At 42.4% G+C, this 20080-nt stretch overlaps 1 long non-coding RNA gene across 1 annotated transcript in view; it reads right to left on the bottom strand.

Moving 5' to 3' along the window:
- Positions 1-20080, bottom strand: part of LOC146860215 (uncharacterized) — a 93616-nt gene that overhangs the window by 12020 nt on the left and 61516 nt on the right. The gene's annotated exons all lie outside the window — the stretch shown is intronic.

The raw sequence follows: 20080 nt of genomic DNA, 5'->3' as shown, positions 1-20080 counted from the left end.
CGCTTTGCCGTTGGTGACCTTAAACAGCGCCTATGGATTGTCGGTCCAGTTTCCCTTCTTTACTTGTGTGCAACCTGTTTTTCATTGCCTAGATTGTCCATTCCAGTGGGCTCTGGATTTGTGCTTGTCGTCATCGGTGTCTCCTGCTCCGGATTATGGTCAGCTGATGACCCCCTTGGTGGTTCATGAGTTGGACTGTTCTGGCATCGGGATTATGGCATGTGCGGCTGCGCATGGAGTCCTTGGGAATTGGGACCTCGGAAAGGCGGCTGCTGACTTCTTGGAATGGAGTTATCTTGAAGAACCCGCCTGTTGTCCAAGTTTGGTGCTTGAGGCTCCTTTAGTCGAGGAACACATGTGTTCCTTTCCCTTGCTTAATTGGATGGCAGACAATTTTGCGGACCGTTCCAATGATTTTCTCTTGGAAGGTGTTACAACTTATTATGCCTACACCCTGATGGATTGACTTTGTGCCCTTGTCATTTCATGGTACGGCTATGGATGTTTTGCTTTTTTCCCTTTTAATCAGGTTTTTTCCTAACAACGTAATTTTTCTTTTTCTTTTTTTCTTCGAACTTTTTCACTCACCTTATATGGACTTATGGTTCATGCCCTTGGTTCCGTTCTATCGAACTTGAACTCTGCGTTCTTGAAAGTGCGCCCCTAGTGGTTAGTGGTCCGATCAAAGGGGGGTGTAGTGATGATACCTATCTCCCTATGTACAATGCTAAGTTAGCACAACCGCGTTAGATGTTAGAAAGCCATCTTGCCGCTTCTGCTGCTTTTGCACGCGACACTGTTGTCACATGTTATTAATTAAGAAATGCTTACTCGACTTTGCTTCACATGAGAACTGTCTGTTGTTTAACATCCTTAACGGTGAGCAGTGACCTTGGTCTGTACACCGTGTAAAGAACGAGTCTGGGTCACTAGACGGTGCATGTTGTTGTGTTCAGGTTGATCGTACCACTATTTAGCCATAACATGCACGCAGCTGCAGATACCTGAAAGATGAGTGCTTTTTAATATTGCAGTGCAGCATGTTTTAGAGTCAGTCGGCAGAAGAGTGTTCCCAGGAGAGAGCCTAGCTTATCCTGTGATGTGATTCCACTAAGCTGACCTATACGGTATGGGGTTCCCCATTCAAGCCTAGAGACCTTCTAATAGTCTAATAATAATACTATTAGTTTTATTATGATTGCTCCTTTCATTTTCTATGGTATTGTAACAATGCTGATGGTTCTGATCTTAACCATTTGTCTGCTTATGTTAGCCAAAATACTGCATCTTAGGACGCGAGGTTTATAAATTAAACTCTTGAAACTTTAACCGTGTCTCTGTTTATTCTGTTGTGGACTGATATGAGAATAATAACGAAAAGGTATTTCTGATTCCCACCATTCCTGAGAATATTCTAAGTCGCTTGTTCTGGGTTGTCTATACATTGGGACCGCCGAGCTAGATCTCGGATAACGAATGGGACACTAAGCTAGTCGGAAAAGGGGTTCTGGGTTCTGAGGGGAGTTTTTGTTACACCACAATTCTCTGAGGTCCTGGGTTCCTGCGCATAGTTCTGTGCATAAGCAGAATCCCTGCAACACCTGCATATTTCTGCTGGCATCTGTGCGTAGAAGGCGTTGGTACATGACCTGGAATCTTTATCTTTCAGAACTTCGAAAACAATTACATTGCAATAACTTTGCAAACCGCTAATAAAAACATCCATCTTTTCTCAAAATGCTATTGGGCTTTTTTTTTTTAATTATGTACTTCAAAAGGCCGGAGGAGTATTTGGCGCTGATTTCTGCGAAAACTCACCCCAAACATATTTGGAGCCCCTTCAGCACCTACTTGCCGTTCCAAGTGAATCGGGATCCATCCCCAACAATCCAGGACTAGGCGCCTGTACCACTTACAGAATTGCCATGAAAACATGATTGTTCTGCCTCTCTTCCCTTAATCAATCTCAGTGTTAACGCATTTACTCTCTAATCAAGAAAATACACCTACGTAATTATGGGAAATTCGATGGGTAACTTCTTGTTTTGTTGTTGTGCTTAACTCAAATTGCATAAAAACAATCATTTAAAAAAGCTTTGCATCTGACTTAGTAAAGCTAAAACTTGAACAGAATATTAAATTTTATATTTAAAAAATAAAGGCAGCAAATACCTCCTAAAATGAAAGCAATGCAATTAAATTAAAGCTTGCTTCATTTTAATTTCAACATGAATTACACGTCTCTGAGCGATAACTGACCTTCCTGCGAATTTTCTTGTGAAGTCTATTTATTGCTCTGTATACTTTTTATTAAACATATACAATTTCACTTCTAAGATGTCACTATGGTTTCAAATTAACTGTTTCCTAGGCTTCTTCTTAAAATGATCTCAAACAGGGTGCAACCTGTTCTTAATGGGAGGAAGAAAGCACGTGAAGGCAATGCCCAAGGTCAGCCAAAGATGTGCAAATGCACATTCTTGCATAACAAAGGGCCGGTTAACCAGCTCTGCATACACCACCTCCAGTCAGTGACTGTCACAGACTGGGGGATGGGCGCAGCTGCAACAGAATACACACACCTAAGTTAAGAGAGCAGACAGAGCGCCAGCAAACAGCAGGTGGTTTGTCAGGCCTAAAACTTCAGCAGCAGCAGCAGAATGTGGTTGAGCACTTAAAACTGCCTTTTGTGCTCCCAAAAAAACGTAATAATGCCATTTTAAAGCAAAGCCCATGAAGTGCAGGGTTTTTCATTTGGAACACTGATAAATAATGTGAAGAAAAGAGTGACAAAGGTCAAGGCATCCTCACAGGTTAATGGGAGCGTGAGCACTCTGGCATATGTGTCAGTCATAACAGCACATCCAGTTCATCTGCACAAGTGCACAAATTTTAAAAGCAACATTTGCTACATTTCATAATTTTAAAAAAACTATAAATTTACGATTCTGGAATCTACATTTTAATTTTCCTAGAACATTTCAAAATAATTTATATAATTTTAAATGAGTTTCAAATGCAAGTCAATAGGCTACATTTCATCACTTTTCTGTTTGAATCGCCTTTTGCTTATACGTACAAATTGACCTATCAGCTAAAAGAGGAGGTTCACGCCGGTTTTGCAACACTGAATATCTTACTTGCCCTAGCCAAAATTGAAGATATGTTGGTAAAATGCCTGAAATTTTATTAAAGCAAAATTTGTAAAATTTTGCATTACACAATTTCAGTAATGGTTTGTTTGTGGGAGCAAGGTTTGCACAAAAAATGTCTTACAGGGAAACATTGTCTGCTCAATCCAATCTCTTCCTGCTGTCTCTTGTGACTTTTATTATGCAAGGTATGCTTTACGCAATATAATGCAATGTAATACAATTTCTAAATGGAAGGAAATGCTGCTTTTTGCATGATCACCCCTAAAGTTTGGACTGATGCTGTTGGTTTTCAACTCTGAGGGTTCATTTACAATAATTTGACACACGGCAGCTCATCAAGCCCTCCTGCTGCGCTGCTGCGCATCAAAATAAAAGGGCAGGAATGTACCATATCTAGACGATATGGCGCATTCCTGTCCTTCTCCCCTGCGACGGCGCACAAAAAGCAGTCGTGCGCCAGCGCAGACATCCTTTTATTTATTTTTTTTGTCCTCATTTATGCGATCTTATTGAATTAAGCAATCGGGTCACCTCTCAGGTTTACCACCCTCAGAGCAGAGGTAGGAGCCATGCGTTAAATCCAACGATTCCATGAGCTAGTTTGACAATGTTGCAGCCCTTATAAACTCATGGGTTATTTAGATAGCGATGTTTAAATCATTGGCCAGCCCTCCCTATCCTACCGCCTGTAATTATCCCATAGTTCCCAATGTTTTGTACGTTTACTATCCCCTCTGGCTCTATCCAAATTTCTAAATTTTTCTACTGAACGAATTCAATCATCAATCGTAGGGGGAGAAGGAAGAATCCAATTTATACAAATCTCACGTCTAGCCAGGAGCATGAATGTAAACAAAAGGTATTTCTGTTTTTTTTGTTAAATTAATATTAAGATCGACATTACCCAAAATACCAAAAATAATAATAAAAGGTCTTACCTTAATAATCGAGTTTAAGCTTTTATCAATGATCTTACCAATTTCATTCCAAAATAAGTCAAGCTGATGACAGGAGTAAAACATGTGAATATCAATTGCTTCCTTCTCACCGCATTTTGGACATTTTTTCGTCACCTGGATGTTCCTTTTTGAGAGCTTTTCGGGGGTCCAATAAGATCTATACAAAGTAAACAAATGATTTTTCCTAAGAGGTGAAGAAATTATAATGTGCCATAAGTAAGTGCAGGATACTTGCCAAGCTTGTTGCAAGTCTTCAGCCGGAAAAATCTTCTTCCATTTGAGGTCTGGGATATCATAGTCTGCTTTCTTCTTCTCCACTAGGCACCGGTACCACTTTGATACTTCTTTCTTCCCAGCAATTTTATTGAATGCACCCTCTAAGTTCGTGACATCATCCGGCCAAGTAGCTTGAACTTTAGCCCAGTTAGCCAACTGGTAAAATGTAAACCTCGAGGTTTCATTCATCGTCAATGCCACCAGTTCTTCCCATAATTTTAAATTGACATATTCCAAGAGATCTCCCCATTTTATTATTCCAGCCCTTTTCAAAGGGAGTGCTAGAGAGTCCTGCAAGCATTCGGGAGTTCCTGGAGAGTTCCATATCGGAGCTTGCGGGCTATAGTACGGGTACAGCCATATTTTCCTTATGTCTCACCATAGTTTAAATGCAGATCTTTGCACCTATAGTTTAACTTTTTTGAAGAACTTTTGGTGGCCGAACTTATAAAGGTAGTGACTATGTTTTCTTATTGCTTTCCAATATGCGGTATATGAATCATAGTCTCGATAGAGATGCCTTATATTATTAAAATGGAAAGCTTTATATTACATCAAGAGGTCCGGGCTAGCTATCCCTCCTCGGTGTGCCAGAAGGATTCCCACAATCTGTGGGTTATCCACTACCCCCAAAATCTGGTAATCCCTGCACAGGTAAAGGTAGTGGTCGAGTCACGGATACTCCCCTGGGGGGTGACATTGGTGACCATGTGGCCTCACTTTTAAAGGAGATGAAAATGGGATTTGCTAAAACCGAAAAAAAACATGAGAAAATTCAGGCCACCTGTGAGGCTCTAGAGACGAAAGTCAATGCGCTTGTAGATAGAGTAGTGATAGTGGAAACGGCCTTGGAACAAATCAAGGATGAAGTGAAGCTCTGTCAGAGTAATAACGAAAAAGCATTGGTTGCAGAGAGAGAACTTCGGGACAAAATTGAGACCCTAGAAAATAACTCCAGGAGGAATAACCTACACCTACTAAATGTCCCGAAAGGCCAAGAAGGTCAGAATATAAGGTCCTATAAGATTTTGTACCTGAGATGGACGAAAAAGATTTGGATGGAGACATACAAAGGGCCCATAGAGACCCATACAGACTCAATAGAAATAGGAAAAACTCGCCAAGAATTCTAGTCAATTTCAAATCTTATTCAGTAAAAGAACGCATCCTGAATAAGGCGCTAAATTTTGGCATCCTGTCCAAAGATGGATATAACTATAAAATTTGCTCAGATATTTCCAAGGCAACAGCCGATAGGCAATGGGCCTAAGGAAAATATATGCAAGACCTCAGGGCGGAAGGAGCCACTGTACAGATGAAATTCCCAGCCCTCCTATGCATAATGTGGTGCAACAAAACCTACAACATCAGAGACCCAAAAGAAGTGGAGCTTTTTTTGGAACGCATTAAAACCAATGGGGATAAGTAGCCTTATGAGCCTAATTGTTTCTAACTAAACATGCCTTCGATTGCGGTCCTCAAACTGGGCAACTAGGATTGCTCATGTTAGTGGGGAGGGTTCTCCAGGGTCGGGGTACACACAAGTTTATAATTTTCTTTCTACACAGTTTGGTTGCTTTTTGGGTGGGGAGCATAGGGGGAAAACAAATATATATATATTTGTCTGATATGTAAATGGTATAGCAAACAGGGTCAAAGTCCAAAGCAGGGAAAATCTTAAACCTAATGTGTGACTTGAAAATAGCGACATGAAATCTGAACAGGTTAAGAACGAGAGGGCGGCAAAAAAAAATCTTCGAGTATCTTAAATACCTAAATATGGATATAATTATATTGCAAGAAACACACCTCCTTAGGGAAGAATGGCTTGAAGCCATAAAGTTCGAGAGTTGGATTGGAGAGTCTGTCTGTAGTGTATTGTCGGTAGTGGGTTACTATGGTCCAAACATAGATGATCCCGCACCTCTTCAATCCCTGTACGTGCAGCTGATATCACAACACACACCAGTTATATTGGGAGGTGACTTTAATATCTTATTAGATCCTAAAAAAGACAGACACCCACCTGGCAGAGCTTTCAACTTACCTAGAATGCGACAATGCTCGAACAGGCTCAAAGATGACTTGGACTTAGTTGATATTTGGAATTTCAGAGGTGATCAATTTAATAAATTTACTTTTAGGAATTATAAATACACCCATGCCTCAAGAATAGATTTCTTTCTGGTCGATAAACTCCTAAGTAGGAGAGTTCATCATTTGCCCGCACATCTTTCAGATCACTCTCTGGTCCAATTAAATATAAAGTATGAGTCAGCTCAGAGCGAAAAAAGGTGGACTTTAGATCGGACACTCCTTCTAGATCAACAAGTTATCGATACCATAAGACTAACAATGGAGAATTACTTTAACGAAAATAGTGAGGGCGAAGTCTCAGATAGGATAGTGTGGGAGGCTTATAAAGCTGTTATTAGAGGAACACTAGTCGGTATAGCATCAGGCAAAAAACAAACTGAAGCAGCTCAAAATATCACGATTAGAAACTGACTTACTAGAAAAACAAGCAAAGATAGAACTTTCAACTTCAGAAGAAGACCAAAACATCTTGAAAGGTGAAATTATGAATAAGAAACAGGAACTGTCCCTTTTTCTGGAGGAAAAGATAAGGAAGAGGTGGCAAGCTAGCTCTCTGTCAAATTATGAATGGGGAGAGAATAGCAGTAAACTCTTAGCCTGGAAGCTCAAGACTGAGTCTAATAGAAATAAGATAACTGCTATCCATAAGGGAAACAGCGGACAGATAGTAGAAGATAAAGTAGGTATTGAAGAAGCATTTGAGTATTTCTTCCAGTCACTATACGAAGAGGACCTATCACCCCCACTCATAGCAGTTGACGCTTATTTAAATAAGTCACAAATCCTGAAACTAGATGTAGACTCCTGTGAAACTTTAAATGCTGTAATCACACAGAAGGAGGTATTAGATGTAATAAATAACCTCCAAAAGAGTAAAGCAGCAGGACCTGATGCTATACCAAATTAATTTTACATAGCCCTGAAAGACTATCTAGGCCCTAAACTGACTAACCTGTTTAATACTATTTTCCTTGAGGGTGCAACAATTCCTAATTCCTGGGATGAAGCAACGATTAGCTTGATCTTAAAACCTGTCAAAGATCCCTCCTATTGCGAATCATACAGACCAATCTCGCTTCTCAATATAGACTATAAAATCTTTACCCAGGTTTTAGCAAAAAGACGTGGTTCTCTCTCCGGCAAGCTTATACATGAGGGTCAGAAGGGCTTTATTAGAGGGAGACAGCTGCATGATCTCACACATCAATTGGTTGGATCCATTGATATTGCTACCCATGAGAAGGTACCCCTAGCAATATTCACATTTGATGCGGCCAAGGCTTTTGACCGAGTTAACTGATCTTATCTACAACAAGTTATTACACAAAACAACTTAGGCCAACATTTTTCTAGGGTAATAGCAAATATTTATTTGTCTTCGACAGGGAAAATACTTATTAATGGCAGCATAACGAACAGTTTTTAAATTAAGAGAGGTACTAGGCAGGGGTGCCCTCTTTCCCCTCAACTCTTTAATCTATACATAGATCCGCTAGCCAACATGATTAGGATCTCAAAATAAATCATTCCTTTTAGTTTTAATAACTGGGAGTTAAAAGTAGCATTATATGCTGGTGATTTAATGATCTACTCGAGTAATTTAAATTAGCTGAACTCAGACAAGACGGAGGTCCTCATCCTCGGCCCACCCCTTCAGCCTGGGACAACTCCTAGTGGCCAACAGCGCTAGGAACAGCCCCAGAACCCACCGACCAGGCACGCAAACTGGGGATCATCCTCGAATCTGCCCTCTCCATGACCAAGCAAGTCCTGCTTAAACACCCTCCGAATGCTCCGCAGGATCTTCAAATGGATCCCCTCCGACACGAGAAAAACCGTCACCCAGGCCCTCGTCACCAGCAGACTGGACTACGGGAACGCCCTCTACGCAGGAACAACAACCAAGCTCCAGAGACGGCTGCAACGCATCCAGAACACCTCGGCACGACCGATCCTCGATGTCCCCCGACGCAGCCACATCACACCCCACCTGAGAGGCCTGCACTGGCTCCCCATCAACAAGAGGATCACCTTCAAACTCCTCATCCATGCAAACAAAGCCCTACACAACACCGGACCAGCATACCTCAATGACCGACTCAGCTTCTACACCCCCACCCGCAGCCTCCGCTCTGCCAGCCTTGCCCTCGCCAAAGTTCCCCGCATCCGGAAAACAACTGACGGCGGCAGATCCTCTTCCTACCTCCCCGCCAAAACCTGGAACACTCTCCCTACCAATCTGCGACAGACCCAAGACCTGCTGGCCTTCAGAAGATTCCTCAAGACCTGGCTCTTCTATCAGTAGCAGCCCCACCAACCCCCAGCCCCTTGAGACCCTCACGGGTATGTAGCGCGCTCTACAAATGTACTGATTGATTAATAAGACATCCAATACCATAAATATATTACTAACAGGCTGTGGGGAAATTTCTGGATACCAAATAAATCATCAAAAAACCGAGGTAATGCATTGGAACATATCCGCTCCTCAAGTTGAATCTAAAAATGAAATAAGATACCTTGGGATTCAAATATTAAAGAATATCAATAACATTGCCCAGGTTATCCTCCAGAGTTGAGGAAATTATTGAAGTCCTGGAGTTAGCTATACCTTTCTTTTATAGGGAGGGTCAATGTAATAAAAATTACTATCCTACCTAAGTTTACTTTTGTTTTCAACACAATTCCTTTGGAGTTTAATTCACTACAGATAAAAAAAGATACAAAGCGCACTGAACACTTTCATTTGGTCGTCGAAAATGTCCAGGATAGCTTGGAAGAACTTGAGTCAGAATAAACGCCAGCGCAGACATCCTTGTGTCATTTTGCAAATGTACCTGTACTGAGGGGATGATTGTTTTTTCACAGGAAGGGTGACCTTCCTGCACAAAAACAATCATTAAAGGCATTTTTTTTCTTTCTATATGTGCTGCAGAATGCAGCAGGATTAGAAAGAGGAAAAAACAAGGATAAATAAAAGTATTTCTCCTCGCTGCCCCTCCTTACGCCTCCCCTGAGGAGGCGTAGGTTTCTGACGCATTTGGGTTTACAAAATGTTAATCTGGGAATGTGTCAAGTTCCATTGATATTGCGTGGGAACACCAACACCAACACCCGTGGAATGCACCCTTTCACGCAGAGTTATGCGTGAAAGTGAAATATATTTCCAAGGCCTTGAATAGTCATGCACTGTGACTTTACATGGCCTTGTAAATATGGAAAAGCCCACTGTGCTGCTGGTGCATCAATAAAAGTGACGCACCAGCGGCATAGTGGGTTTGTAAATAAGCCCCTGTGAGTGCGCTGAGGCCTGCTAACCAGTCCTCAGTGCCAGTGTTCCTACCCCTTACAAACTGTATGTTGAATTGGCTGCCCCCAATCTTTTTACGCACCGCCTTCAAATTACTCTAATTCACGCACCTCTGTACACCGTTTTGTGAACTCACTAACCACATAGTGCATAAACTATAACTTGTGCCTTGCTTTATACGCTTTCATAATACGTCACTTATACTTTGTTAAATTATATCATTTATAACACTCATCACATTTCCAATTACAACTTTTATGAGAGCACTGTGCATGGCAACAGGGCGAGTTATAGTTCATGTACTGTATGGTTAGTGAGTTTACAACACTGTGTGCGGAGGTGTGTGAGTTATAGTAATTTAAAGAGGGTGCATAAAATTGAAATTGAAGGTATAACTATAACTTTAGAATTTCTAATATTTTTGTAGTTTAAGTTTGGTCTCTATAGAAAGAATAAAACATCTTTTCATAACTATAACTAAGATTCAACCTTTGTTTTTTTCATTGGATTTGCATGTTTGTTTTATTCATTTATTTATTTATTTTTGTTAAATATCACAAAAATAAACCCATGATTATTTTCTTCTTAATATTGATTTGGAGAGGCGTAGTGTAGAATGGGATACAGTAGAGTGTTATAGAATAGAGTGAGGTAGTGAACTTGTGTACTGTGTTGCGGCGTAGAGTGCAGTGGCAAAGAGTGAAGTGGTGTGGACTGGAGTGGTGTAGAGGGTAGTGGCGTAGAAGGTAGTAGCATAGAGTGGAGTGAAATAGAATGGAGTGGCGTAGAGTGGAGTGTCGGCGAGTTGTGTAGGGTAAAGTGGAGTGGCATAGTGTGGAGGACAGTGGATTGGCTTAGAGTGGAGTGGTGTGAAGTGGAGTAGCACAGGGTGAAATATTGTAAAGTGGAGTAGCATAGAGTGGATTGGCATAGAGTGGCTTGAGTGAAGTGGTGTAGAGTTGAATTGTGTAGAATGGAGTGGGGTAGAGAAGAGTGGGTTAGGATGAAGGGGTGCAGAGTGGAAGTGCTTACAGTGGAATGGCATACGGTGGAGTGGCATAGAGTGGAGTATTGTACAAGAGAGTAGCATAGAGTGGAGTGAGTAGCGTAGAGTGAAATAGCATCAAGTGGAGTGCCGTAGAATGAAGTGGTGTAGAGTGGAGTGGCATAGAGTGGAGTGGTGTAGAGTGTATGACCTTCACTGGAATAGTGTGGAGTGGCGTGGCGCATCGTAGAGTCAATTTTAGTATATTGGAATAGCATGCTTTATATCGATAGAAAATAGCTCAAACACAGGCCCAGGTACTGCCGCTCTTCTGAGGCAGTTATGGCCTACTGAGATCTCTTGGCGGAGGCTCTTGCTGCGAAGGGAAGAGGGAGGCCGAGATCCATCTTTTGCTGACACACACCCCGCCCCAGGCGGCTACACACATGCTCCCTGAACTCCGTCCGAGCATAAGCTGGTGGGGTGTAGTCTCTCTCTCTTCTCCTCCCGGCTCAATGTCCCGTGGGGGTGGGTCAGTTGACAGCAGCTGTTCCTCGCAGGGGAGTCGGATTGCTAGGCGATGCCTCGCAGTGGATTGGCTCCCAGCGCAGCTCCTTCTCGGGGGTTTCTTGATCTTTGGCAGATGAACACGGGCCAGCGGCGGTGATGGCTCGGAAATACTTCTTAGACGATTGGAGGCCTGGGCCAGCGGTGGTGAAATGCTCGCAGCTCCTTGTCGATGATGGCCCAGGCCGATGGCAATAGCAGCACTTCGTTGGTCACGCTGCTAATCACAAAGGTGGGGGCTAGGCTGTCTCCAGACACACAGCCACAGCACATGCCCCACGACCATCTTGGGCGGCAGATAGCACATGCACACAGCGTCGCTGAGACGGCAGGGAACTTTGATGGTCCTGAGTTCTCACAACATGAGGCCAGCTCTTCTCAGGCCCTTGGAGACTTTTCTCTTCAGGACACAGCACACAGCAAAGTCTTTTTGTAAGAAGGAGGACACAACACACAGCAAAGTCCTTTGTCCTCTCCTTAGTTGAATCAGCAAACTGCAGGCCAGCCCCAGACACTCAGCAGGAGCAGTACTTCTCCTCAGTCTTTTCATCTGGTCTTCTTTGGCAGAGGTTCCTCTTGATCACAAAGTAGTCTAAATTACAGGGGTTTCAGCCCTCATATTTATACCCCAAAAGTCTTTGTTCTCTGTTTGTCAGGGGTCCTGGACGCAGTCCAAACTAGTTCTGAGTGCACTCTGCTAGTGCACAACTTCTTCCTTTGTTCGTGTGGGCCAGGGTCCTCAGACACACCACAGGAGGTCGACCAGCATTGTGGAAGGCAGGCACAGCCCTATTCAGGCCCAGATGCTACTCCTCCCACCACTCCAAATGCAGATCTGCCTATTCAACCTAGTGCTGACTCACCCAGACTCCTGGAGCCACCCCAGCCCCTGTCATTCTCAAGCCAGAAAGTCAATCCAGAAACAGGCAGAGGCACACAGAAAGGTTGAACAAGAAAATAGCCACTTTCTAAAAGTGCTATTTTAAAACACAGAATTTAAAAACCATACTAAAAGATGTGTTAATAAATTCTGAGTTCAGGGATACCTGACTCCACTTTTTTTCCATCTCACTCCTATGGGAAGATATGCAGGTAATATATTACACAGCATTCCCCATTCTGTCCTATGGTCAAGATAGCCTATCAATAGTAAAAAACATAATTGGCAGTATTTCACTATCAGGACATGTTACACACACTTGTACATGTCCTACCTTTCAAATACACGGCACCTTGCCCAGGGGGTGCCTTGGGACTACCATAGGGGTGTCCTATGTGTAAGAAAAGGGAAGGGTAAGGCCTGGCAAGTGGGTACACTGGCCAGGTCGACATGGCAGTTAACAAACTGCTCGTAGGCACTGCGGTGGTAGGCCTGAGTCCTCTTTGCAGGGCTAATTATGTGGGTGGCACAATCAGTGCTGCAGCCCACTAGTAGCATTTGAATTACCAGCCCTAGCACACTCAGTGAACTTTACTAGGGACCTACTGGTAAGACAAATATGCCAATCATGGATAACCAATCACCATAACAATTTACACAGAGAGCATATACACTTTCGCACTGATCAGCAGTGGTAAAATGCCCAGAGTTTAATAGCCATCAACCACAGGTCAGGAAAAACAAAGAAGGAAGAAGCAAAAGGTTTGGGGACAACCCTGCGAAAAGGGCCATTTCCAACAATGGGATTCCAGTATTTTAATCAGATAAGGAAGCAGAGATATGGGACGATAATTAAGTAGGACCAAGTGATCGTCCCCAGGTTCTTTCAGAAGGGGGACTACAGTAGCTTTTTTCAAGGCTCTATGGACACAGCCCTGCTTCAATGAAACATTCAGAAGACGGAGGGCGGGAGCAGGGTTAGCAGTGAACACTTCCTTGAGGATGTGTGGTGGACAGCTGTCGGTAGGAGAACCCGATTTAACCCTGCCCAAGAGTTCAAGGAAGGCTTCACTGTTAATCAGTGGAAAGTGGTATAAGGAGTTTGGGTTCCTTGAGGCTGTAGGTAAGGCCTCATATGCAGGACTTACAACAATGCTGGTTTTAATCTTAGCAATTATGTCAATGAAGAAGGCGTTCAATGTGTTGCAAAGTGACTGGGATGGCACTGGTTTTATTGTGACTCCATCAGGGTTGGATACCTCGTTGACAATTGAGAATATGTCTTTTGATTTGTTGGTAGAGGTCATAATCTTTGCAGAGAAGTAACCGGCCTTAGTGATTTGGATCGCTTTCTTATAGTCCTTTAATTGAACTAGGTAGGAGGCTTTCTTATCGGGAGAGTAGTTCCGTCTCCACCTTCTTTCTGATTGGCGCAAGGACAATTTTTGGATTTTTAAGTTTTCAGAGGCTTGTTTATTACTAGCTGCAGTTAGCCAGTCTTTCATAGCTTCTGCACTCAGGTTGAGGTCAATAGATGGCTGATCAGTAAGAGCTGTGTAATAAATTTGTGAGCTCTTCCTACATCTGTGTAGGTGGCCGCAATGCAGTGGTGTTAGCAACAACCTGTAAAATCAATAAAAAAGTTACAAAAAAGAACACTATCTTCAAACACTATTTTTGTGGAGTTTGACACTCTATCTCTTTGAAGGCTTAAACAGTCCAATAACAATGCACTGAGTTGGGTAACAATAAACATCTGTTATTCAGCGCCAAGATACCCGTAGTGGTGAACGTGCACTTTACAAATACACGTGTTATGTTATGTTATAGGGACATTATTCCAGTAACTACACACTATATTTGTGGGGTCTTGAACAGCACTATAATCACACTATATCTTTATTGGGCTTAAACATTACTATAATCACACACTATCTCTCTGGGGACTTGAAAATCACTATATTCACACACTATCTCTCTGGGGACTTGATAATCACACCCTATTTTTGTGGGTACTTGAACATCACTATAATCACACACTATCTCTCTGGAGAGTTGAACATCACTGTAATCACACACTATCCATGTGGTAACTTGAATATCATTACCTTTACATACTATCGTTGTATTGATGTGACCATGATGTTCTCCAGACACTCTGTTGGTAGGGACTTGAACACCACTATAATCACACACTACCTTTGTAAATCAGGTCCAATCTGTGTGGAGACGTTATCTACACACACTGTCTTTATGTGAATTTGAACATGCTTACCTTCACATATGATCTCTGTGAGATCTTGAAAATGTTCCTAACTGCACACAATCACTGTTGGGACTTGAACGTCCTGTGTAACTACACACTATTACTGTGGGAACTTGAACATTCCATTAATCACACACTATCTCTGTGGGGACTTGAATATTACTATAATAACACTCTGGCTCTGTAGGGACTTGAAAATCCCAGTAACCATACACTATCACTGTGGGAACTTGAACATTCCAATAATCACACACCATCTCTGTGGGGACTTGAACATCACTATAATAACACACTATCCCTGTGGGGACTTGAATACATTTATCTTTACACACAATCACTGTATGGGCTTAGCCATGATAATCTCCACACGCTATGAGAGTAATCGCAGTAATTTCACGTTACTCTGCCCGTTCGCATATTTATGAGTAATTTGGCACAGACATCCTGATGCAGGAGCACCAGAACTACGAATATAGCGAGTATGAGTGGATGCGGACTGCTGCTGTCCAGTTTGTTGCATTTAAAACTACTTTCTTAGCTATGTTATTAGCATGAAATGCATCTTCATGTCCATTTTGTGCATTTTGCACTCTGAAAAAAAGTGCTAAATGCTGGGATATGCTTCTTGCATAATTCAGCAACATTTTGCAAAATGTTGCTGTAATTTCGTATAATGACGCTACAGAAAATAATGCGAGTTATTCCCACTCCTACTTATCTCTTAAGAATTTGAGCACTAACAAAGAGGTGCATACAGTTTTAAATTCCTTCTGTAATCTTGCTATATGTTAATTTCTGGCACTTTATTAACACAATTCATCTATTGTGTACCACTAGAATATATGAAGCCATTGAATTATGAAAAGATTATGATGTTATTTGCATATTTTACTGATAAATAAACATTTAGCCATGTGTGAATTACTGTATTCAATAGCAAATGATAATTATACAGCTAGTCCCCGCAAAGATGGAAACACATGTTCAAGTCCCCACAAATATGGTTCTGTGCGCGTGATTAAATAACAAAATATTTGCACATTTGAAGCAGGATCCTGTATTATGAATTTTTTCTTAAAATTATTCCATTATTGGTATATTTTTAAAACATTGGGAAAGTTGACTAATTGAGGAAAATGTATAAAGAAGAGGAAAATGGCATCAAAATGATCTATATGGAATTTTAGTTTTACACTAAACACTGTATTGCACTGTACAAACTCAGGGACTGTACCCCACCATGGAGCACCAATGTGAGAAATGGGGTTATTGGTTGAGGAAGGTGTGAGCCCTTCTCAACCAACAGCCACAATCCTGGTCCGGGTGAACCACAAAATTCACTAAATTAACTTGTGCATAACCCTTTGGTAGCTTGGCACAAAAATCAGGTTAACCTTCAGGCACTGTGTGAAGTAAAATGTAATACGTTATTTGTCACCAAAATGACAAAAGTCCAATCAGTAGAACTGGAGATATGCAAATTCAAAGAAGTATAGCGCCTAAAAGTGAAAAGTGCCACCTGTGGTTATCTGGTCAAGCAAGACAAGGTGAAAGTTACAAGGTCAGGCAGTCCGCAATTGGGCATGGGCCGGATGGGGGGACAAGGTTAGTCCGGCTTAAAAAGTTGCCTTCTAAAGTCCAGTTCATAGAGTTCTGTTAGTGGTGGAGGAGGACAGAAGGAGCAGGTTGAGCATCAAGGGCGGTCGCAGCTATAGCGCAAAGAGCAGGCAGGTGTTGGAGACGATCATTGCTGGAGCTTTACATTGGCAGTCACTGTAGGCTGTCAATGCTGCAGCGCAAAGTGCACATCTCACTTTGCTGGTAGTATCTGGTGATCGCTATAATGTGAAGAGTCGGGTTGACTGGATCTTCGCTTTGGCAGGTGGTGTGGATGGCAAGATCTTGGTTATGATAAGCCAAAATCTTCAACATTCCTCCTTTTCTTTCGGAAGGATTTTAACTGATGTCACTACGAGGGCCCAGGAATGGAAGGCACCTCTTGGGGATCAGGAATTGTCTCCAGCAGAGGCAAGAAGGGCTCAGGCAGGTCCAGTTGCAGGTTCAGGTAGGTCCAGTTACAGCAGGTCATCTGGACAGTATCAGAGAGGCCACTGCGGCGTGTTGTGTCCCCGTAGCACAGATAAAGAGGTCAGTCCACTGACCCTTGGAGCCACTTTAATTTGAGATAAAGGGTGAAGGTCCATTCTTCCTTCTCAGACAGCGGGCAGACAGCAGAGCAGGCCTCAAGCGGCAGGGTTGTGCTCTGGCAACAGGACAGTCCTTCCTCTGTAGTATGCACATGTCCAGGAGTGTACTGTAGAATGGGTCTGAGGGTCCATTTTATGTGGCTGGAACTAGCTTTGAAATGGGAGAAGCTTCTAGAGTTTTTCCCCCACAGAAGTATTTAGAATTTCCTGCCTCCCTGTCCTGGTCCCAGTCTGTCTGCAGTCACAATAGACTGGTGTGAAGTTATTTGTTGTGAGCTGAGGCAGTGTCTTTGAAGTGCAAGTAGGTCTGTGCCCAGCTCTGTCCTGCCGTTCTGCATCTAAGCCCTCTATTGTGTGGCTGTGGGGGAGAAATGCACAAAGGACAGATTTCAACTACACCTAGTCTTGCAATCCAGGAAACAGGCTGCAGGGACCATATTGTGACAAGAAAAGGTCAACGTTCTAAAAGTTATATTTTCTGAACTGTGACTTCAAATTGAGTTTTCCATTAAAGAGGCTTTTAAATTACAAATCCGCAAACCCCAAACATGACATTCTACCTGTTCCCAATCATAAGTTATCACTTATTAAATGTAATTAGGTAACCCACTTTTATCCTATGGGAGAGGTAGGCCCTGCAGTAGTAAAAAACCAAATTGGAGAGTTTTTCACTACCAGGATATGCAAAATTTAACTGTACATGTCCAATTTTTTAAATACAATGCGTCCTGCACTGTGGAAAGATAGGGCCTACCGTAGTGGTGAAATATTTATTTATTAAAAAGTAAGGTTAAGACCTAGTAAAACGTTTATTTTCCCAGGTCAAAATGGCAGTTCAAGATTTCACACACAGGCTGTAATGGCAGGCCTGAGGAATATTTAAAGGGCTAATTAGGAGGGTGGCCACATAAGTGATGCAGAGCCACTATTATCATTGAATGTACATGCCATGGGGACACATAGTACCACTTTACTAGGGACTTTCAAGTAAATAAAATGGGCCAATTGGGTGTAAGACCAATTCACAATGTTTAAAGGAGAGAGCACAAGCACTTTAGCACTGGTTAGCAGTGGTAAAGTGCCCAGAGTGTGAAGGCCTGCAAAAACGAATTCAACAAAACAGTCAATGAATCCATCTATCGGGGATTTGTAAAGCGCACTACTCACCCATGAGGATCTCTAAGGGGGATGCATGGGGGTGGGTGGGGCTTTCTGGCCGATCCAACAGTGGGTTCATCTGATGCTGAGGGGGAGTTCGTCAGGAAGAGTGAAGGCAAAAATTGGAGGGGGGTGACCCTGCAGAGAGGGCCTGATCCAACAATATGTCTCAGACATCATAGACTTTATGGGCTCAGGGCTCAGATAGCTGAGCAACCTCACGGGTGACACACAAAACACTCAGGTTTCAGACAACAGAACTGTTGCTCGTGATGATTAAATAGAATAGCACTGTGAGGTGCCCAGGATCACAATGAGACTTTTCGGGGAGCTAAGAATGCCTTGCATCGTACATTAACACTAAGGTCTCGTTTGGAGAGGTGTAAAAATATGAAAAGCTATATGTAAAGTTTTTTTCGCAGGCATCTAACATGACATTTCTATTTAAAGAAATGTTTTATTTTCAGCATCAATTAATACAGTGATACAATTTCTTTGCATGGAAAGTCGAGCACCAGCTGTAAAAGTGAAAGTGAAAATATATGCAAAAACACAATTTATACATTTTAGTCCGCATGTAAATCTACATTTGTTGCAAAATCGCGATTAGCATTTGAAATAATGTAATTACCACAATCGCAATATTATAGTGAATTGCTGGGCACTTTCATAAGAAGAACTGCATTATCTTTTATAGCTGTTTCTTTGTCATAATGTGTGCTCTACCTTGCTGATCCCAGTTTTGTTTTGTGAAGCAAGGTATCCTCTGCAACTAGACAAGACACCCTGATGTCTCTTGAGGGTGGCGAGGGAGTGACACTCTCTCACCGCCGAGTCCGCATACAACCTAACAAGGCCCGGATGGCAGCATGAGACTGCAGCACTCAGAGACGTTTTAAGGCATGGGCAAAGTGGGCTCTAGCCCAGGGCCCCAGCCTTTCAGGGGGCCCCTGATAGATCTAGCTCTGATCTCCACACAGTCCTGCCCTGATGACCTTGAATAATTTGCAAAGATACATCATTTTTAATACCATTTTCCTTCTAATTTGTTTTTAATACAAAGTAATGTGTGGGAGTCTATTACAGACATTTTGTAGAGAAATGTTGCGTTTATGTTTTTCAACTCTATGCAACATCTATAAAAAAAAAGTTCCTTTTAGATCAAAACAGGACCTCACATATGCTAAATGGCAGTGGATCGTAGAGATTATGTGAAATAATATTAGTGAGCTGCTTCTATATTACAATAATAAAAACACACATCACTATCCCTGAATATTAGATGGACACACATTTAGAATTTGGACCAATCCGCCTGTCTAGTGTCAGTAACCTTGTAAAAGAGGTTATGAGAAAGCTGAAATTGGATCATAACATGTAAAGCTGTTCTGAACAGGGGCCCCCAAAATATGTTTGGCCCAGGGCCCCCCAAATCCTTAAAATGTCCCTGGCAGCACTTAAGCGACTGCCACGGTTGGACTAGACTAGAGTGTCTCAAATGAATCTAGAGAGATGAGGAAGAGCGCCAAGGTGAAAATAAGATCAAAGTAATTTGGGGCCTTTTAAAATCCAAACAGCATGTGAGAAAATATTTCTGACTGAGTAATAGTAACTGTGCCTGATGTTTGTACGGTGCTTTTAAAAGTGTAAGCGATTGGGATCTACGGAGCGCTACTGGTGCACCTCATTCCTTGTCCAGCTCTAATAGTGCATATGTTACACCAGTGCTGAAGTGCCACACAGGCCTCCCAATGTGCCTCACTCTTTCACCACAGAACAGTAGAGCGACTTTAGCTTTCCCAGCAATGCATCTGTGCAGAGCGCCGCCTATGCACCTCTGTCTCAACCAGCAATACCTATGCTACCCCACTGATAAGATTTGCATAAACATCTCCCGCTGCACTTCACTCCTGTCCAGTAACAATCCTGGACTGAGATCTAAAGCAAGCGTTACTGGTGAGCTTTCCTCCCAGGCAGCATCCCTTGTGATGTATCTATCAAGATGCAAGCACGACTCTGCCAATTAATCTTATGAACCTGCAGCATGCGATAACATTCACATTTTAATATTTAACCCCCCTCTGCCACTGCACGTCACTTAGCAACGGTCAATAGCAACCATGTATGTTTTCCCACTGCAAGGATTTGCAATGACCTCTAGCAGTGCACCTGGTTTCCAAAACGGCTGGAGCGGCCGACTTTGAAACTGGGGTACCAGGT

Source organism: Triturus cristatus, chromosome 3_1 (genome assembly GCF_964204655.1).
Source record: "Triturus cristatus chromosome 3_1, aTriCri1.1, whole genome shotgun sequence".
Classification (NCBI taxonomy): domain Eukaryota; kingdom Metazoa; phylum Chordata; class Amphibia; order Caudata; family Salamandridae; genus Triturus; species Triturus cristatus.
This window is presented reverse-complemented; position numbering and strand designations above follow the sequence as displayed.